The 21,072-nt window shown below is 37.1% G+C and overlaps 1 protein-coding gene across 3 annotated transcripts in view; it reads left to right on the top strand.

Annotated features, from left to right (window-relative positions):
* Positions 1 to 21,072, top strand: part of PEX5L (peroxisomal biogenesis factor 5 like) — a 102,529-nt gene that overhangs the window by 40,498 nt on the left and 40,959 nt on the right. The window lies entirely within an intron of this gene.

Genomic DNA, 21,072 nt, shown 5'->3' with positions numbered 1-21,072 from the left:
TCTTCACAGAATTCTGCACAACCTGACTATGGCCACAATAATAAACTTTAAAGCCTTCAAGGAAATAGCTGATCAAATGCCCAAAATATGAAACTTTGCCAAAATTTCAGTCTACGACAGCTTGGACAATTACAACTACTCGAGAATTTTACAAGGAAGTGAGAGGGGGAAAAAAAAATAAAAAAAAAAATATAATAAAACACTTAGAAATGGAAAAAGGTGTAGCCTTTTTTTTTTTTTAATTAAGGGTCTGTGTGTTCCTACGCAGCTGTTCCTAGTCTGGCACCTACTTACCTTTTAAATAACACAGCTAAGCTCAGCACCAATTAGGAAAGAAAATATATATATATATATATATTGGAAGTTCAGTAGGGGGTTTATGTTACACAAATTAGTAAGTAGATTTTTTTTAAAAAAGTTACTAAGTAGATAAATGGAAGAGGACTTATATAATATACAAACCTGGGAGAATTAGTTTCTGAAAGTGAATTCAAGATTTTATCAAGTACATGCTAGTACTCTCTCAGCCTTTGACAAGATCACCAACCACAGCTTATCCTGCTAACTGTGCTGTCCTATTCCCTGTATTTTGTCCCAAGATGAAATAGTGCATATCACTATCCAAAGTTTCTGTGCACAGATAGCACCAGAACAATGCCAATATCTCTGACACAATACAAGAGAGAGTTAAATTTCTTGATCTGGCAATCTCTTTCCTCCTTCATGTATCATCACCTTCAGCTTACAAAAGTTGGTGATGATCAATGCAGTTCTGCAGAGGTTCAGCAACGCTTAATGGATTTAACTGAAGGGCTTGGGGAAATGTCCACAATGCCTGAGGCTTAAGTCCTGACATAGAAATGCATACGCATACATATGCTTAATGCTTCACCACATCAAATACTATACAGGATATTTTCTTCTTCTAACAATGCCTCTAGCAAGGTTCAGCTCAAGAAACCCAGAATAGAATATGTAAAGATCCCTTACTCAGCCATCCTTGTCTATCAGCTGTTAAAAAATGCTTTTAGCTCTGATTATATTTCTCAACTCTTTGCTAGAACTACATTCATCCAACCAAGAAATAGAGTGCCTGTGCCACGTCCTCAAAGTAGCAAATCACACAGAAGCCGAGTATTGAAAACACATCTGTAATCCTTCAGTAGACTGAAATATGTTTACATGAGAACCCGTTCAATAATTTTGAATAAAAAGCCTGTAATTGAGAATCAAGGACTGTTCACATGAGATTTCTCAACAGGAAGAAAGGACTGAATACTCAACCCAGCTCCAGTGCCATTTATAATGTAGTTTATGATTCATTATTTACATCAAATACGCACTAGAGAAAAAGGCTTGCATTCCAACTTCTTAACCTTTTAGGCATGTTTTCTTTCTTTGGAAGATTTATTTTAGCTTAATGGTTATGTGGGTAACACTACTCAAGCAAATGATTATCCAAAATTTGCAGCTTAGCACTGGAAACTGTTCAGATCATAGTTAATCATGGATTTCAAGCAAGATGCAAATAGGGACCAGTGCGTATATCACGATTAATGTGATTGGAAAGAACACGATGTTCAGCAGAGGAGGCAGAGCCTGTCTGCTTCAGGTACACAGGCGCTGATTAGTTTCACATAACAGCAAGAAAATTCAGTGAGCTTAGATCTGTCAGAGCATTTGTATGAGGACTTCACCAACTGACGTACATCAGCACAAAGAGCTTACAGTCTAAATCAACTACAATGCAAGAAGAGATGAAAACCAAGAGGACGTGAGTGGCCATTTTTCTTGTTAGAGCTTTCCACGTGAAAAAAAAAACAACAAGCAGAGATAGACATCACTACTTAAATAGCTACCTGAAAGCAGCCAGTCTGGAGGTATACCTGTTCTCATACACAGAACATAAATTAATTAGTTCCATGATCCTGTAAGACACCATAAATTTTCTTGAAGGATGAAAATGCTGGTCACTATCTCCTCTGAGACATTACACCTCCAGTATGATTACCTTCCTGAACACCTTCAGCAACTCTGCAGGGCTCGATTGTTTTACAGGATACATTCATTTATTTTATTTTGCTTTAAAATGTTTCTGACAGAAGAACAACTCAAACTTTTTCTTTTTTTTTTTTTTTTTTTTTTTTTTTTTTGCAGTTTTTGAAAATCCAGTAAAGTGAAATTATTGGAGAGGGATCAGTACAGTTAACAATTATTCTTTGTTTACAGCTCTCAACTTAATACAGTAGAATATATATTTCAGAATATATTTCTTCAGAAACCTTATTTCCATAGCCAGATTTCATGCCTTTAAAGCTCTCCTTTCCAATTCCACCACAAATCATGTAAGAATTTCTCTTTTCAAAACAAAGGTACGCACTCTAAACGGAAATCTAAAGGTCAGGCATTTACATTTTCACCTGTTAGCAACTTTTACAGGAGAAAAAGAACATCCTATGTGTCTATCCAGCACATTCCTCATTATTATAATACTTCAAACCCTTTAGAAAACAGAGGATGACATATCCTCTTTTAATGAGAATACTGGTAGAAAACAATAATTAAACAGCCTAATGTTGATCTGAATACTGAAACAAATTGCTTATAATTTTAAAATGACTGCCCTGTATAACAAGCAACGTAATGTTTCCTTCCCTGGAAACATACTAATGAGCTACTGTGTTCTCTGCGTTAGAGGACTGCTCATACGGATCAAACACAAAGCCGAAATCACAGTATTAGCAGGCAAATAACAGCTAAATGAAGTGGGATTAGACAAGGATGATGGTTAAAAGAATCAGACGATTTGCACTTGTTTTGCTTGCACCTAGAGCAGTCCTAGCTCAGCTCCTCCAGGAAAGGCATTCAGAAGACACGATGCAGCTGCACCCAGCACCAGCCAGCTGCCATCAGAGCAATGCCTGGAGACAGAGCAGACCTCAGCAGGACTCATGAACACAACTTCAGCCCTTCTCTCAGACCCAAACCTTGCCTACATCAATGCAGGAATCTGCCCAGCAAAAGGAGGAGGTGGGATTACACATACTTCAAACTGTCTTAAAAGACACTGCAATAGAACTACAACCACATTTCTCCTAGCAAAGATACATCCAACACCTGGGAGCTACTAGCTCTACAAAGAAAGGCTTATTAAAAATCACAAAGAATTAGGAGGAACAAGGCACCTGGCCTTCCTGAGGAAGTAGCAGATTCCCAGGAGGGTTCCCTTGACACCTGAGTACTTCACAGAGGGCGTGCTGGATTCCCAGTGCCTGGAAGGCCACAGCACCACGCGGTGTGATGTGCCAGGAGACCCAATTAGCCTCACAAGGTCCACAGACACAGGCAGGAAGAAAAAAAGCCAAAGCGCTTCACCTTTTAGGATGTAGCTCCAAAATTAACTTTAATCTTTGTCAATAAACCATCCTCTGGGGAAAGCGTTCCTAGAGTAGATTGTAAAACTCCAGGATTATTTTTTTTTCTGCTGCTAGATACCATCATAAACAGCTGCTCTCCATCACAGGACACTTCCTCCAGCCAGTTCATGCACAGAGAGCTGAAAATCCACTCTAAGGGGAGAATGGCATAGAGTAAAACCCCACAGGCTTCTTCTAAGGCTGATTTGTGCTCTATACAGCAATAATTTAATTTCAGTTTTTACTCTTCAGTGTTTGATTTTGTGACAGACCTTTGTGCTCAAAGAGAAAGGTGGTGTTCTCCTGTTACCATGTTATTTTATATATGCAATGGGTAAAATAACACGGCAGCACGAAACCTACGGAGTTTTGCAAACAATGTGACTTTTCAGTTGAAATCTTCAAGTAGATTTACAACCCTGTGTACATTTAGGAAAGCAAGATGTATAATCTGATTAATTGCAAATGAGTGCATGTTGTTGAAATACAATCATACAATAGTTAGAAGCTTAAAAATTCCCAGTTTCTGCAGTTTCTCAAATCTTCCTAACTGGTCTTTAAAAAAGATTTCACTCTAGAGAAATGAAATTCTTCACTTCACTGAGTCTTTTTACTAATTTAAGCAGCAAAAGCAGCTCATTATACAAGGTAGATCACGCATATTTAAAAGCTTAATTCTCTAGATTATGACTCTTAACAGAGGATGTATAAAAGTTAAGCTAATTTATCCCTGCAAAAAGATGTTATACCTCAGAACACAAGGATGCCTTTTGCAGGCAAGGCAGCAGCTGAAGCCAGTATTTCCTAGACAAATGTACCGCATGGAGGGGCAGGGCGATCGGATTACCACAGGTCACATCCGTACAATATATTCCTGGGGCTTAAGACAACCAACTTTCACTGTTTATTACCAATTCTAAAATTATACCTCAGTAGGAAGTCCAGGTTCATTTCAAGTCCACAAAGCTGAAGTCTGGATGCAAGATTGTTTTGAACTTTAATAAATCACAGCAAAGCTTCAACAGAAAATGAATTTATGCTACAGCTTGCAAGGATATCTTTGACCACTTTTGGATGACCCTGAACAGACACCATCCATCCATTATAGTCACTCTTTTTGTGAAAAAAGAAGTTCTAGGGGACTGGGTCCTGATGTGCCACTACTACCTCTAGTTGCATGTGCCCTGTGAGACTGGCAAATGTCACAAGATGCTGTGCCTCTCCGGAGACCCCACAACACAGCTAGAAAAATGTAAGAAGTACTGCAAAAAGATAACACAAAGACTGGGAGTTAAAATATAAATTGCACCCCAAAAAAATATAAATTGCACCAAATACGCCAATTATCTGCCCACTTTAATAGAATAATTGTTTAAAACGTTATTACAAAACAAAACAGAACATACCAAGGAAGGAGAGGCTGTGATGCCAGATACACATCTGATAGCTCCAAAGCAAGGCAGCTCTATTTCACCCACCCTCAAAATACAGGCACAGGACAAGCTGCAGGTCTAGGAAGGTACCATGAGAACCATGTGCTGTGCTGATATTCACATTTCACAACAGCTGTGAACAGCTCCAACTTGAGTGGAAGTTCTCCAAAATGCACAGATCTTAATCATTACACATAAATGCAAATAACACTAAGAGTGCACTGCCATGATGAGTTACTTATTATGTAGATATAGTTCCCAAGCTCAACTTGCTGTACCTCCTGATTGCTTCCATATATTTTAAGCTGTCTGTGCCACAACTTCTGTGACAAACTCCTTGGAAAGATTATGCTGTCAAACACAAGGGACATAACTGATTTTTACCCCTCTGAGCTTTTAATCACAATCATCCTCAAAAAAAAATAATAAATAAAAAATACAGCCATCAGCACTGTGTATATGTGTGCATAAGCAGAGAAACTTTCCATGCCTAGTATATGCTTATAATCTCACTTCATCGTGTACAACACCTTTCCCCTCTTATAAATCCTTGCTTGAGCTCATCCCATGGCATACTTATGAGGGCTGGTGATCAGGTTCCTCCTTCTCTTCACTTCTGACATATTTCATTATCTGTGTTATCTTCTTCTGTCTGACCTAAGCAGTTTTCACTTCAACAGCTGTCTCCATTCTCCTGCAACCAGTATTTCTCTATAAAAATACTTAATCCCTGATGGTATTTGGAACAGCAAGATGCTGTGAAACTGAAAACAGGATTGTGACTTTTTCAATAGCTATTAAAAATATATATATAATCTGTGCACAGAATAACTGATATGGAACATTTACATTCTGGGATTCCTGCGGCTTGCCTATGGCTGTGCACACTAACTGGAGCTAACTTCAGGCTCTTCCATTTTTAAACACTCATGATGCTTCATGAATATAATTCCTTATCATTAATACAATATATTCACAAGCTTCATTTGCAGCTTGGGACTAAGCTTAGGCTAAATTAGAAATTTCAAGTCAGACATGGTTTTGTACTGGCTGAGTTTTACAAATTGTATGCCAATTTTTAATATTTATTTTCAACAGATTTGAAACACTCTCGATAATTCAGGAGTACAACTGAAGGAAGAGAAGGAGGACTTTGCTAAATGTAATTCCTGCTTACAGGATTTGCTGAGCACCCCTTATAGCCAGAGAAGGCAATGGGATTGCGAGCATTTAGCATCTTACAGGGTCAGGCCATCACCACTGTCTCAATTCCACCAGGTTAATGCTCTGAGGGCACATAAATGCTAGCCTGGGCCATGTCCCTAACTACAAATAGAGCATTATATTTAGTATCTAGGTTTGTGAAATTCAGTCTTTATACATGTTAAAATAGTTTTACATTTTTAAGTGACTACTCCATTGCAGAAGTGCTTCTTCACATCCATCCACCCAACAGGACCCCAGAAAAAACAAAACACACAAACCCCAGGAGTCACTCTGTTCTACTGGAGAGCTGACAGGAGCATCACAAGCGTTTCCTGTTGAGCACTAAGACTTGCCATAAAATTCAGATTCCTTAACATTCCTCTGGTCCTGATGTTTTTATTCCACTTGCTAACATCAGGTAGTTCTTCCAGAAATGAACAATCAGGCAAGGAGATAGGCTTTGAAACCTTTTTTCCTTTGGAATTAATCCTTGGAAACAGCAAGACCAACACAAACACACATCAAAAATGGATAAATCTCTGAAGTAGCATTAAAAAAAAAAAAAAAAAAAAAAAAAAACAGACAAAACCACTTATGGTTGAGCACATATAAATTGACTTTAAGTGTCCACATTTCTTCTCACTGAAAAGGATTGACTGGTATGACTGAGTTGCATGCAATTTCTATAAACATTCTATGAACGTAGATTTTTGAGGAAACCTCTAACAGATACAGAGCAGCTGGCTGGCATCTGCAACACACATCAAATGAACATGCCTTAAAGGTACCAATATTCAATATGGTCAAGTCTCTGCTGCCATTTAGTTTTCAGAGGCCACTATTTATTAATGCTATAAATTAAGATATATCTCTACACAGAAGACAGTTTCATAATTTGCATCACTGAATCACAGGCTAGGACCTGAGGAATAATATAACATTTGCTTTCTGAATAAAAATATTCTCTCTCAAGGAGACTAATACTGCTCGGGACTTCTGTGTTCAAGTTTTATTAAAAGGACAAAGAGCATTAGAAAAGTCAACACTGCATCCAAGGCAAAGGTAATCTCTCAGGGTGCATTTACCTGCCCTGGTGAGCTTCACTGACACACAGGTACAATAACCCCAGGACAGCTTTTAATTAGTTTGTAAAAAGAAAAAAATAAAATAAATTTGTCACATATGTGCCACAAAGCACACCTCCACATTTGTTTTTAACATCAAAACTGTGTCATGGAAACATTTTGAAAATGAATCAGGACAAGAACCTTTCTATAGATTCCTAAATAGGAAGCCTGCTGGTTTTGCTACATGCAAGTATCCTGCTGAGAGAACAAAAATGCAGGGCTGAAGTTGGGACAAAATTTCTTAGCTTTTAAGTCATTCACAGAAAAAAAGGAGAGAGAGGAAAAAAAAAAAAAAAAAAAACACTAACTAAAAAAAAAACAAAAACAAAAAGAGATGGGAAAAAAAGAAAAAGCTGAGACATGGTGTACTTAATAAGAAATAAAGAAGCCAATTAACTTGAGATTTTTTTGATAATTTTTGATCATTTTGAAATAACATTGTTATTGCACTTAAGTTAAAAAAATCAAGGAATATAGATTCACAGCTACCCATTTCCTTCTGACCTATCCACCTGTCACCTCAGTAACTAAATAGAAAACTTGAACTTAACAAAACTTTACATTCTATTCAAAGTGAATTAGATTCACAATTTTTCATTATGCTGATAGTTACTTCAGCTCTGAGTCAAGCAACAAGACATTTTTAATTGTGATTTTTTCAACCAGACAATGAAACAGACAGCTGCACACACCAAAGGCAGATGCAACCCAGATATGAGCAGAATATTTACAAGGGTATTCCCATAGCGTACGTGGTGGTGCTAACTGAGCACAGGTCCCAACAGTCCTGCTGATAAATCTATGCTCGGCCATTGCTTTATTCCCAGGATCTTGTAAGGTTCTCAGTATCCAGGCCATTCATATATTTTCCTAAATGACAGTATTAAATCAATATATAAGTCAGGAGAAATGTCAGCGTTGCACAATAGCTATGGCAATATAAGCTGTGTTCGTAAGAAGCCACAGCTGTGCTGTACTGGTCCACGGTGCCAGTCTAATTTGGCAATTTCATTAGAGAACATTCTGCATCCTGCTTTACAAACACCACCTATTGTTTCTAGGCATGATAACAAACAGAATAGGGGGCATCATATGTCAAGCCAAAGCTCCTGCAAGTCCAAAAGTACAACAGAAGTATTAACGTTAGTTCTGTACCAGTTTCTGACTCACTGAATACGCAGATCTCAGAGGACAAATTTCAACAATGTTGATATATTTACAGCACAGTAACAATAAGGGTCAAAACCCAACCTACATTGCTGTTTTACGGATTATTTATTAGGAAGGTTCACAGAATTCACAACCAGAAAAAGATAGCAAGGGATTATCTGAAACTCAACCACTTACAAAATGGAACCCCGTTGTGACAACGGGGGGGGGGGGAAGAAAAAGAAAAAAAAAAAAAGAAACAAGACTGGCAGAGAACCCTAAGGCCAGTGATAGGAGATACAGAACAGAAATGAAAATTCATACAATAGTTACTTGCCTATTGTTACCAGAATAAAACTTACTGTAAAATCTTGCGAAGTCTTTCTTTTCTTAGATCCCGCAGTATTTATAACAATTGAAAATCATCTATAATTTGCTGATCTGGTGATATCTGTAATACTTCTCATTAGACTAAAATAGCTGGCTTGAAATAGTCAAAGTCAGGCTAAAGAAGTCAGGCTTGGTAATAGGAATTCTAAATTAGGCAGCTACAAGACAATCACAAAAGCCCGCATTTGGTTTGCAATCTCTCTGGTGCACAGAAAGCCAATTGTGCACGTAGGCTTTGCTTTACAAATAAACAAGGAAACTTCTTGCTGACATTTGAAAATGCAGCACAAAAATACAAGCTCGCTGCCTGGATTTCTGATCTACACTTACTCTCAGAAAGCCCACTTGTGCACACAAGTCAATGTCTCATGTCTATTAACAGCAGATTTCCAGCTATCTAGATGCAGGGAAACTAATATGCATAATTCTATGTTTGCAACCAGATCTTGAATAGAGTTTTTAAAAATCTCACTGCAGCCTCCAGTGTTGTCAGGGTGCTTTCCAGAGGGCAAAAATAAATCAAAAGCCCTTACTCAGAAATAAAACAGTTAATATTTTGTGGTTCTCACTCTTAAAGAGTAAAATTTAAACTATATTGTCATAGGCAATATAGAAATAAAAGGTCAGCATCTGACAGAAAAATGCCAACACAAAAGAAAACCCTTTGGAGAAGGGCAACAGCCTCAGCAGGCGCACAAGGAATTATTCCTCTACTTGTGAGAGCAAAGGGGCACGAAAGAAATAGAAGGGTTATTTTTCAACACTTTCAGGATAACACAGCAACATTTGAAAGGAGATGGTCTTTCATGTACTCGGAAATAACAGCAAGTTCTCAGTCTACCTTAGCTGAACTGTCTTCAATCACAGGCACTGTTACTGACCAAAGAAACTTATTCTATTAATGAAACAAGACAAAACGGGTGAAAATCTCTACTCTGGTTGATGAGAGGACAGTTCAATTCAGAAAGGGACGTGTGAAAATAGCTCCAAGCTATCCTTTTCACTTCACTGATCATGAATCAGCCACTTGAATTTTTTATTGGCTGCTAATGACACCAAGGGCACTTTCTGCTAAGGTGCAAACAGGAGGGGGAAAGGGAAAGTCCTGCCCATGCTGTGTACGCTCAGCACAGCCTCCAGATCCAACAGCTTGGCAGGGTTTCAAACAAGGCAGCTCATGTGCAGGCAGGTATCACCAAATTGCAGGTAATGTGTCCTTCCTCCAACAAAGCAGCAGCTACATCATGCCAGTGCCACAGGCCGTCGCACCCCTGGAAATCCTCCTTCCCTCCTCTCTGGCACTGATCCCTGGGGACCCACACACACTTCTCAGGTTTTGGTTGCTGCTCACGAACATCTCTCCATGGGAAGGAGCAATTTGAATCACTCTCTTTACAAATATGCATGTTTAGTCAGCTAATAAGTGTGTTTGTTACAGCATGTGATCTTGGCAGTTGTGGCGTGTTCTCCTACCTCCCCAACTCCACTGGAACAAACTTCGGGTTGAAGCACGTGTCAGGGGGCCTCTCGCTGCTATCACCATCTGTGACAGCTCCTTTTCTCCTCAATTCTGTTCATGCTATCTGAGCTGAAAAGAAATCTCCCAATCCTTGCCAGTCTAAGCATATGCCTATGTATTTACTCAAGTAATTTTGCTGATCCGAGCTGACAATGCCATCTTTCACATCATTTCACTGGGGTTTCGTTAACATGAAACGTCCAAAACTTAATGGCAGAGAGTCAAGTTTGGATCAAGACTTCCTTATTTACAAGGCTTTCAGAGTGAAATACAGCAGCCATGTGTTTCAGTGAACACAAAACTCCCAGTGCTGCCTGATAGACAGGTATTAGGCAATTGGGGCGTTATCAACAGAAAAGCTAAGGCTGCTCTACTTGCTACCCTAGCCAACAAGGAGACAATGCATTGAGCTACTGCTGGACTAAATCAACAGCAAACTTGCTATTTCTTTCCCTCTGCTGGCTCAGTTGCTCTCCTCAGTGACAGCAAAGTCAAGGTACACAGAAACACCGATATTTGAAACGCCACAACCTCTCCTCCACACCCTTGCCTAACAAGCACCACCCCGGTGCTGGAGCACTAGATATACCCTCCAATATACCCTCACTCCCTCCCTCGTGTTTGTCAGCTACACCCTGGGCTATTTCTCAGTACAAACAGCAAACACCAGCAAGCTGCCTTCCCTCAGATACCAGCTTGTTAATTCTCTGATAAGAAGCCCATTTATTGAGCCTGTCCGCGAGCACATCACAATGTTAACTCATCCCTGCTCTTCCACTTAATCAAGATTTATTTTGATGTTCAAGAACTGTCCGTTCTAAATGAATGTGCTCTTGTGGAAGGGCACACAAGCAGCGCACAGCACTGGACTACAAGATTAATACCGATTATTTATTTATTTTACTTTTTTTTTTTTTTAAATAAAACCTCTGAGGAGAAATAACTCTGACAATAGCTGTCATGCTACTGTCAGGCAACTTAACCTTTGCAGCTTTAGGTTCCCATGCCACGACCTACAGGGAAGATTCCGTTTAGCTTTAACTACCTAGGACAGACTGGTGCTGAATTTGACATCGTAGCTGAAGAGGCAGAATCCACTAATTAGCGCTACAACTCATCCAAGGGATTGTCTGTGCCAGAAGCCAATTCTGAAATACAAGCAGTATCATTTCCATCCCAAGAAAGTAAGTGTTAAAGAAGCTTCACTGCAAGCACAATCAATTATTTAACAATTTTTGCATATAAAAACCTAATTAAGAAGTTTTGAGAATCTAGAACCTCTCCATAAAAGGTATTTATCATTACCAGCTCCTTTTTATTACCAGGTCACAGATGTCATGCTGTAGGTGCTCCAGGGGCTTTAATTAAACCAAGATACTCATTTACCAGCCAAACCTGGCTGGTTTAAACAGCTGCTATAAGAAGCGTGGACTCATCACCTTTTTAATTAGACTGCAGGCTTGTAAACATCCCCAAACTGATTGGAACTAAAATAAATAAATAAATAAATAAAAAAGATATCAGACCTTCTGTAATGAGGAACCCTACAACCTAAGCCCATAAGAACCGCAAAACACAGTGCACTTTATAAATATTATTAGGATGTAATGCCAAAGCATACATTTTAAAAACACATAAACTGAGTGATTAACTTTTTTTTTTCCCAAGTAGATTCTTTTTACTGCATAGGTATGCAAAAATAAGGAGGTTAAACACAAATTTATAACAAATAGTGCTTTTGATTGCATTAGATTAACTTGATATAGAAGGTGAGTGCCTGTTTATACAGAACACAAAGAGCATCTGATATGAGCGATGTGCTGGCTGTAAGAAATATAGATATTGCTTTCGGGTCCTTGCAGCACAGCCCCAGTGCTAATTGCTGTCATCCGTGTAAAATGAGCTTAAATCCGCTACAGCCAAAAAAGTACACAAAATACTTGTATAAATATACAAAAGAGTACGTTTGTGCAAATGGAACTGATATGGCCCATTGTGCTAAAAACTTGTCTTCATCGGTAAGGAGAGAAGAATGAGTCTTTAGCTGTCCAGGACAGCTGAACTCGGATTAGATCTGGAACTAATTACCTACTCATGCCCCCATATTTTTTCATTTTTGTAATTTTGCAGTTACAATTTTTTTTCAGTATTTTAAAAGCTAGTTCTCCAAACTAATAGTACACATCAACAAATCAAGAATATCTTGTAAGAGTACATCCATAATACCTCAGTTTTAAGAACTTGCTTCCCAAAGGTTTCCAGACTGTGATAAACGAAGAGCTAAATGAAGGGTTAGTAGCATAATCCTCTCTAAATGGTTTTATACGATGCTGTTAATGCTGCTTTTGTGGCATTAACATACTTCAGATGAGATCATTCCAAAGCAGAAACTGTGCACAGAGGCCATCTCCAGGTCAGGGACACCAAGTTATTCTGCAGTCACACCATTATTCCACTGCCTCATCTACTACTGCCATTGTCTGATAAATGGCAACTTCCTATTTTTAGGAAATAAAGGGGTAAACATATTCTAGTACACCATGTTAGAAATAGAGTTTTACCTTGCAAGTAAGTACATTGAGACTCAGAAGCCTTCGTTACCAAGGGCACACAGCATAGGAGGCACAAAATAAAGAATTTTGGGTCAAGGCTACAGCATAAGGCCCCTTTATCACCAAAGTGCTGTAACAGCTCTACTTTAGTCTCCATTCATTGTAAAAAGTACTCAAATCTTTTAAGTTCTGGCAGAAAAATGACATCATAAATTCAAGGGTATCAAATGTTCGTATTATGGAGAGAATCAAATGTTTATATCACAGAAAGTGCTAAATCTATCCTGGCAGCATTCAGAATGGTGGCTGGAGAGAACATAAATATTTCAGGAAAATAAGTCTTAAAATTATTTTCAATCATAAACTATACTGACCTGCTGGTTCAAACCTGCCATCTAGTAAGACATGTTCTTATTATTTAATACTTACAGGACTAATCACAGGCCTGATGAGAAAGTAACGGCAATCTGTTCCAAAAGAAATCCAGAACATACCCCTCTGTTTATTTTAACAAGAGCCAAAGGAAAAAAAAAATGTTAAGCAGAATTAAATCTTTTCCTGTATCATACAAATCACTATAGAAGAGAGTTAAATTGAAGGCATGGATTTTGATCACATAATGTTTAATGCAAATTTATGAAACTCAAATCCTGAGATTTTCATCCTAATCTTCAGTAAGAGTTAATACTGATGAGAATACATTACAAACTGTGTTCTGTGTCCAAGCTGTCCTCCTTTGTAAATAAATTCAGAACAATCAAAAAACAAACATTTTAGAAGTAACATGAATTTAAAATAGCTGTGAAATTAGTCACGTAGCAAGAGACATCTACCAATTCATTTATACATATCCTAATATTCAAAAACAGCACACAGAATGTTACCTGACTCAAAGTAACAGGGCATCTGAAAAAGTTGCCCTTATTCAACATTAATTTTACCTTTCCTAAATAACACCACCTTCCTTCAGGGCTTTCAGAGGAAAGCCATCCCTACTGCAGCAATAAGCAGCAATAACAGACTTTTTTCATCTGGTAACATAAAAGCCAGGGGAAACAAGAGACAGCCTCTACGTCCAGCAGTTTTGATTAAAATTTGTTATATTCTCTACAGGTTTGCCCATTCTTTTCTGTGCAGAAAATCACAGTTTGGGGATTTAAATGATCTTAAGACTCTCACAGAATTGTAACTGCAGAACATGATCAGATTAGTATGCATGCAGAGCCTTCTTTTAGCTCCATAAGAGACTTTTCTCTTTTAAATTACATTTGTTTCTTTGCCTCTCTTTTTCTCACTCCAAATGTCTGCTGAGTTGCTGCCCAAGCTAGAGAAACTATACACACAAAAAAGAAGAGTGGGCTAGCAGGGCCCAGTTCCTTTCTCAGTTATGCAGGTGTACAGCTGCGGAGTGAATGGATTTATAATGATACCCCATTGGAGCAAGAACAAAGTGCTTAAGCTTGCAAACACTGGAAAAATATACATTTCTGGGATGTTCCAGGAAAGCTGAGCACTCATTATACCATTTTAACATCAAAATGTGTATCACTCCACACACACACTTTTTTTTTTTTTAATAAAAACAAAAAAAAAAAGGAACTTGCATCATATTTCACACAGTTATACTTCTAGTTATCAGCTATGCATATTGTCATGCACTTTTTAGAGTCTCACTGGTCCAAAGTGAGACAGAAACAGCCCACAGACTTCTCCCCACAGATCATCCACTTCTTTCTCTGCGGAGGTTAGGGTCTGAGATTCAGGATGACAGCTACAGGAGAGAGTTCCCATTCTATGTGAGGCCAACATAATCCTATGTTGCCTCTTCTAGGTGGCAACATTTATTTATTTATTTATGTATTTATTATTGAGAACCATCAGTGGGATTAAGATATAACAATTAAGATATAACAGCTCCAGTTTTTTTTTTTTTTTCTCCCAATAATCAGCAGCAACTTTTAAGCTATGCCTGCCATAACTCACTTGACACTTTGCTCTGGTCAGCACTGCTTTTGCTTTATTAATATTAATAATGCAAAGTTTTGCTTTTCAGGACACCATATGTGAGAGCACAGGAACCTTTCCCTAACAGCAACAGAGTTAAAAGCAGAGATACTGCAAAAGCAGATCCAAGCAAAATCTGCACATATCAAGATTCCCAACATCTATAAACATTTGCAGTAAGCAGGCACAAAATTAAATGTTTGTCTCAAGCTTTGTAGCTCCAGTTACCTTCTGACATTAAATAAGAACATTTATTGGTTTCATTGAGGGCTACCCTACCACCACATCAAATTTCTTTTTTAACCTATTAAACTTTTATACAAAACAAGCTCAGAACCTTGTCTTGTAAGTAACAGGTACTTCAATGTTCTACATTCTGAATTTCCTACAAAGGAGGACTATTTTTTTATTCTTGGACTTTGATAAACCTCTGATTTTTCCACATTGAAAAATACCTGCTCGGTTTCTTTTTTTTTCCCTAAACAATTCTTTAACAAAAAGCACAAGCTCTTTTGTTTAACTGTCACAGTTACTCAACTGTACCATCAATTCTGTGTTTAGTTGAGCTGTGGCATTACATCTTGAAGAGCATTAGCAGTAATACAAAAGTTCTACATCCCCACAGATTACCTCTTATAATCCAAATTGATTTCAGCTGTATTGAATAGATTACTCGTCATTCTGGATTAACATCCTCAGCATCAGGGGCAGGGTGTAAAAGAACTGAAATTATTTTGAGTTCTACCTACCCCCTAAAAAAAAACAAAACTGATTTTTATAGGGGAAAATATATAAAAACTTAAATAATTCTTAAATACATTTTTTACATCAAATACTGAAGTCTTCGCTGTCTGTTTTAAGGCAAAATTAAAAAAAAAAAATCTTACTGATGATTGAACTTCTAGCCCTTTAGTTACTCAAAAAGAGACCTCACCTAAAAGAAGGAAAAATGGCTGAGGCCAACTCTTCATGCCTCCCCATGTCTTCAACATATAAGGCATATTAAGAACCACATGCAGAAGAGGGCATACTTCTGTATGCTGATAAGAATTCTTATAGATTTATCAATAAATTTTCCATTCAGTATTTATGGTCCAGTAACTAGCTTAGCAGCTGAAACGTATCTGGGGTTGTGAGCCAGCAAAGGAAGATGAGGAAAGTTTGCTAAAGCATGTTCCCAGCTCCTATCTGAAAATATTATGCAAAATTATCTCCTTTCCAGTTTTCCTGTGTGCTGAAATATTGCACATTATTAAATAGAAGATATGCATACCAAATGTTTAAAGACAGATTTCACTTTCTCACTTTTTTTTTGTTTTACAAACTATCAGTTTCAACACGCACACATATCTCAGATAGCATTTTTTATTAGGAATCAGAATTTAAATTATCATTTCAAAAACAACGTGTGAAGTCTGAGGCCCAACAGTTCATATATGTGAACAATGAACATATATTGTATATTAGTCACTAATCTGGTTATTTTGGAAGTGATCTGAGCACCTTGATTTTAATTTGAACTAGTACTAGGGGAATGCCTTATTCTAATTCAGCACATGCATAATGACAATAACAAACCAACTCTGTAGTTACTATTTGTGTGCTGTGATTGAGACCCATGACACTAAAGTCAACATAGAGTGGATCCTAATTCAAAAAGACAAAATATTTCAGTATTTTCTCTGCTGAAGATGACCAAGCAAATTAGAAGTTGCCAATTGATACACCCAGTTATTTTAAAAATGTTTCTTAACGCAGACTAAGCAGAGACAAGAGAAATTTCCCAGCTATTCCCTTAAATTTTTGAAGTCAAATGCAATTGTGCAGTCAGAAGACTCACCCTTTTGATAATACAGTTCAAAATTATCAAGAAGTCAATCTAAGCACTGAAGAAAAATACTGCTACATATCCAAAATGGCTTTAATAAAAGATGACGCTTATATAGAAAGAAAGGATTGCAAAGCACCTTGCCCAAGCCTGCTATCACAAGCAGCTACCTTATGTAACTCATTCACAAAAGGACCAGAACCTTAAACAACCTCACAAGTTAACTCTGCTCCAGACCTCACCCTAAATTACAGGCTGATTTTACTATTTACAGCTAGACCAACACTGTTGTTCAAAGGTTGGGAAGCTTGATCTTACCCAATAGGTGTGTCCCCTATGTACATTCTGAATAAAACCTTTTAACTTGAGAGGAAAAAAAAAAAAAGTTTGTGTCTTCATCCTCTTAGCCTGCAGTAATCAGACTAGCTGAAAGAAAATGAGTTAATTTGACAAAATTTATCAATTTCCAGTCATACTATCTTTTCAGATGCATTAAGGAAAATAACTAACTTTTTTAGAGCAAAGTGGGTTTTGCAGAGCTTTCACTGGAGATGCTTTGGAAGCGGTACCACTTGGCTTTCAGAATGAATCTATAGGCATCAAAATGACAACTTCTAAAGGAAGCACATGTAATGCAACAGCTACCAATGGACAAAGAAACAGAAAACCTAACAATGCCATTTCAATGCAAATGCTTTTCAAAGTGGAATGCAATTTAACCACAGTATTGACATTTAAATGGACACAAGGCACAATCCAATAAGGGTAAATGTGAATGTGGTGATTTCTTTTTATCAGGTATTATCTTTCTTTGCCAGTTTTCCTCCTATGCAGTTTAAAAAAAAAAAAAAGTCTCCCAATATTAATATTGGAATCTAAATTATTCCATCAAAATTGGAATGAAGAAGAAAGGAATGAAAGATGAGCAGTACACTTAGAACTCAGCCAATATGGATTTAGCTGCTTTACTGTAAATTATTCATTGGGCAAGTCTTTCCATACCAGTTCCTTATCTGTAGCCAGCACTACCTGTATTTTGTCAGAAGAATGAACAACTTGGTCAAAAGCAGTTAGATCACCATTAACAGAAAACTTTCTAAGAGGATCCAAAGGATGTAAGTACAACATCAGAAATACTAGCTTGGGTCTTGAAAGCTGGTTTATCTTGACAATACTACTTCCAGTTCAGAATATATAGCTTGGTTCAGATATCTCTGCACCACACTCAATAAAGTTTCCCTAAAAGAATTACATATCCCCCTTTATGGTCGATATTTACCTCACTTTGTTAAAAATGCACCAACAGCCTTGATGAAAAAATTTTCTGTTTAATAACCATCTTGTTGTGGGTCACAGAACTGCCTCACCATATGGCTTATTATTTTTAATGATGTATAAGATGCAATATATACCACTAAAAACAGTAGAAAAGCTTAGATGATGAAAAGAAAAACAGATGGAGAAAACATGAGCAGAAAAGCCTGAGAAAGAAAAAAAAAAAAGCAGAATAACAAACAGATCCTAGGGGAAATCAAGAGCTCATGGTAGCCCTGTGGACACTAGAACTCTCACAGCACCACTGTCTAACTGTGCATGCTCATTTTGAGCCATAAAAATGTTTGCACTGCATAATTTTAAAGCCATGCATGTCCATTTTTATTTTTAAACTCTACAAAACACAAAGATTTGCAGTGCATAAATCCATTCCGAATAGGTTGCTTAATTGGAACTGTAAGTCTAATATATCAGCTGCCTGGGGATCTGGACAGCAGCCAAGCATCCCAAGTTCAACACACAGTAGTTCTAGCTGCTCTCCCTCCAAGCATAAAGGGCTAGTGCTGCTATAACTTAACGATACCATTAATGCACCTTCTGTAACATTTGCTTTATAAAACTTCTCCCCAACCTATTGAAGCTGGTTCCCTTTTCAGCAAATAGCGTAATACTCAAAGAGCAGATCAGCACCTCAAGATGTTCTGGACTGAAAAGTAGAACATAGAAAGAATTGGGTTTACTTTCAATGCAAAGAGCATGATTAGTCCAATGGCTGTCTAATACCTGTTTTAAGCCCCTGCATAAGTCTGACTGGATTTCTGATTGTTCATGGGAAGGATATTCTTGATCTTCCCTTTTTCCAGTCAACTGTGCGTACTCTAAAGTTGGACCTTTACTGTGGTCACCTCAGTGTAAAGACCATCTGAGAGCACAGCGCAACCAAGATGACTCGAAAGAGCAGTTTATGTTCACCACTGTTACTGCAAGTTTAAGACATTTCTGGAAAACTAACTAGCCATTTCCTGCAAACACCATCTCTGAACTAAGACACATTTCAAATCAAAAACTTGATATGAAAACTACATTACAAATGGTCTTTTTTTTTTTTTTTTTTCCCCATGGCTTTTACATTTATAAATATAAAAGTTATCAGTTTCCCCTCACCCGGAAAGGAGAGATACGACATGAAATCTGTAATGACATCATACATGAATGATGCCTTACTGCATATTACTTTCTTCCTTCCAAATTTCTTTACAAGGAAAGCAGATTTAGAACTTCTGTTTTACAAAAGGAGAAATATGCCTACATTCTGATCATTTCCCATAGTTCAGTGAACAGCAATACACCATAGCAGTGCATCAAGTGAAGGCGCAGCAGCACAGTCAGTTCCTCAACAAGTAAATAGCATAGCACAGGCTTATGTAAAGGCAGAATTTCTTTCTCTGTCTATAGATACTTTTAAAAAAATAATCTGATCATGTAAACAATTTTTCTGTTCACTTTCCTCACAAGAGTAACTGGTAGAAATATTGCTGAAAGGTAAGACTCAAGTGCTTTAAATGTTTATCAAAAGACAGTTTCTAATTATGTTACAGATTTAGATAAACTACTTCTACTGCATAAAAGATGATATTTATATAATTACTTATAGTTTAAAAACTGATGTCAAAATATTATATATTTACAAGGCACTGGTCATTGACTTTTCATATACAAGAATAAATTTACAAACAACTGTAATGAAAAAATTACAGAATGATATTGCATTTCAAATAGTAACATTTCAAGTTATGCCCAGGTATTCATTCTAATTGATGTACCCATCATGACTTGAAGTTGATCTATTGGCCTCATGCATTTAATTTCAAAACTCTACAATAAAGCTTTATAGTACACAGGTGTTGTTGCAGAGCTCAGTGCTTCACTGATTTAAAAAACCACACACAACTGTATGTAGTCCTAAAGATTTACATTAATATGGCCTTGGAGTAACTTAATTAAAGACTCATTAAATATTACAGTATCACATAGCGTGAGTTGTATTGAACTTAATTTGGAAATATTCAATAATACCAGCTGCAAAAAATGGAGCATTTCCTCACAAATTTCCTTACAAAATCTTGACAAACATACATAGTCCTTTGGAAATGTCTGTTACTATCCATTATTTGATCCCAAAGGATAAACCTGCAGAAATTGTTATTATGTTTTCTACTAAATCCTATTATAAATATTTAGCATCATTAGAATAGTCTGAACTCTACTCCTTGTTTTGCTTTTGAGACATCGCCTAAGGGAACTGTTCTAAGTGTAACAAATAAAAAAGTACTGGTGCATTTCTTTCCTTTTTTTTATTTTTTTTTTTTTTTTGAGTAGTACATTCTATGAAAACAAATATTTTATTTCCTTTATCTTTTCACATTTTTTCTTGATTTATACTTAGGTTATCATGCTTTATATCACAACTGTTCCCATCTATATTGCAGACAAAAAGGAAAGGAATGAGATTTGTTTACTATATCATTATGCTGTTGTTTAAATGAGAAAATAACTTAGCTTGCAATTCTGACTTATCAACAAACTGTTCATTCTAAACACCTGGCAAGTATAAAATTGGCTGTTACAGAATTACAGGATTTGATCAGTAAGGTACTGTAACAGGTGAATACGTAGAGCAAGCTAAAATGCTAAGAAACAACACAATATTGAAGGAGGCCAAGTAAATAAGTAACTTCTTTTTTGTGTATTTAAAAAATACAAAATATTTTTTTTTTAAAATCCTTCAACAGTTGTTGCTAAAGTCTTAGGATAGTTTGAATACTGTGATAAATGTTCTAGAGATCATTTCAGTTGCAGTTCTAAGCAGTAACAAGGTTGTCCTGGTCACTAATGAATTATCACTTCATTCAATTCAGGTAAGGACCGGTTACAATAGTATTCAAATACAGCAACCCAAACCGCCAAGCTTACACACCCTTACAGCTAAACCCATTTTCAGTCACCAGAATAAACAATTGGATTTCCCAATGGATCTGTCACCTGTATCTCTCTCCATTAAAAATCTGAGCATTTAAGCTGCCTCTCAGGTATGCCGGAGATTGCCTACAAACTTCTAGTTTCAGAATGATTATTTTTTTCATATCAAAGGCTGAGTAGCCACACATAAATCA

The sequence above is a fragment of the Anas acuta genome, chromosome 9 (genome assembly GCF_963932015.1).
Source record: "Anas acuta chromosome 9, bAnaAcu1.1, whole genome shotgun sequence".
In the NCBI taxonomy this organism is placed as follows: Eukaryota; Metazoa; Chordata; class Aves; order Anseriformes; family Anatidae; genus Anas; species Anas acuta.
The sequence above is the reverse complement of the archived record's forward strand: the minus strand, read 5'-3'. Positions and strand labels throughout refer to the sequence as shown.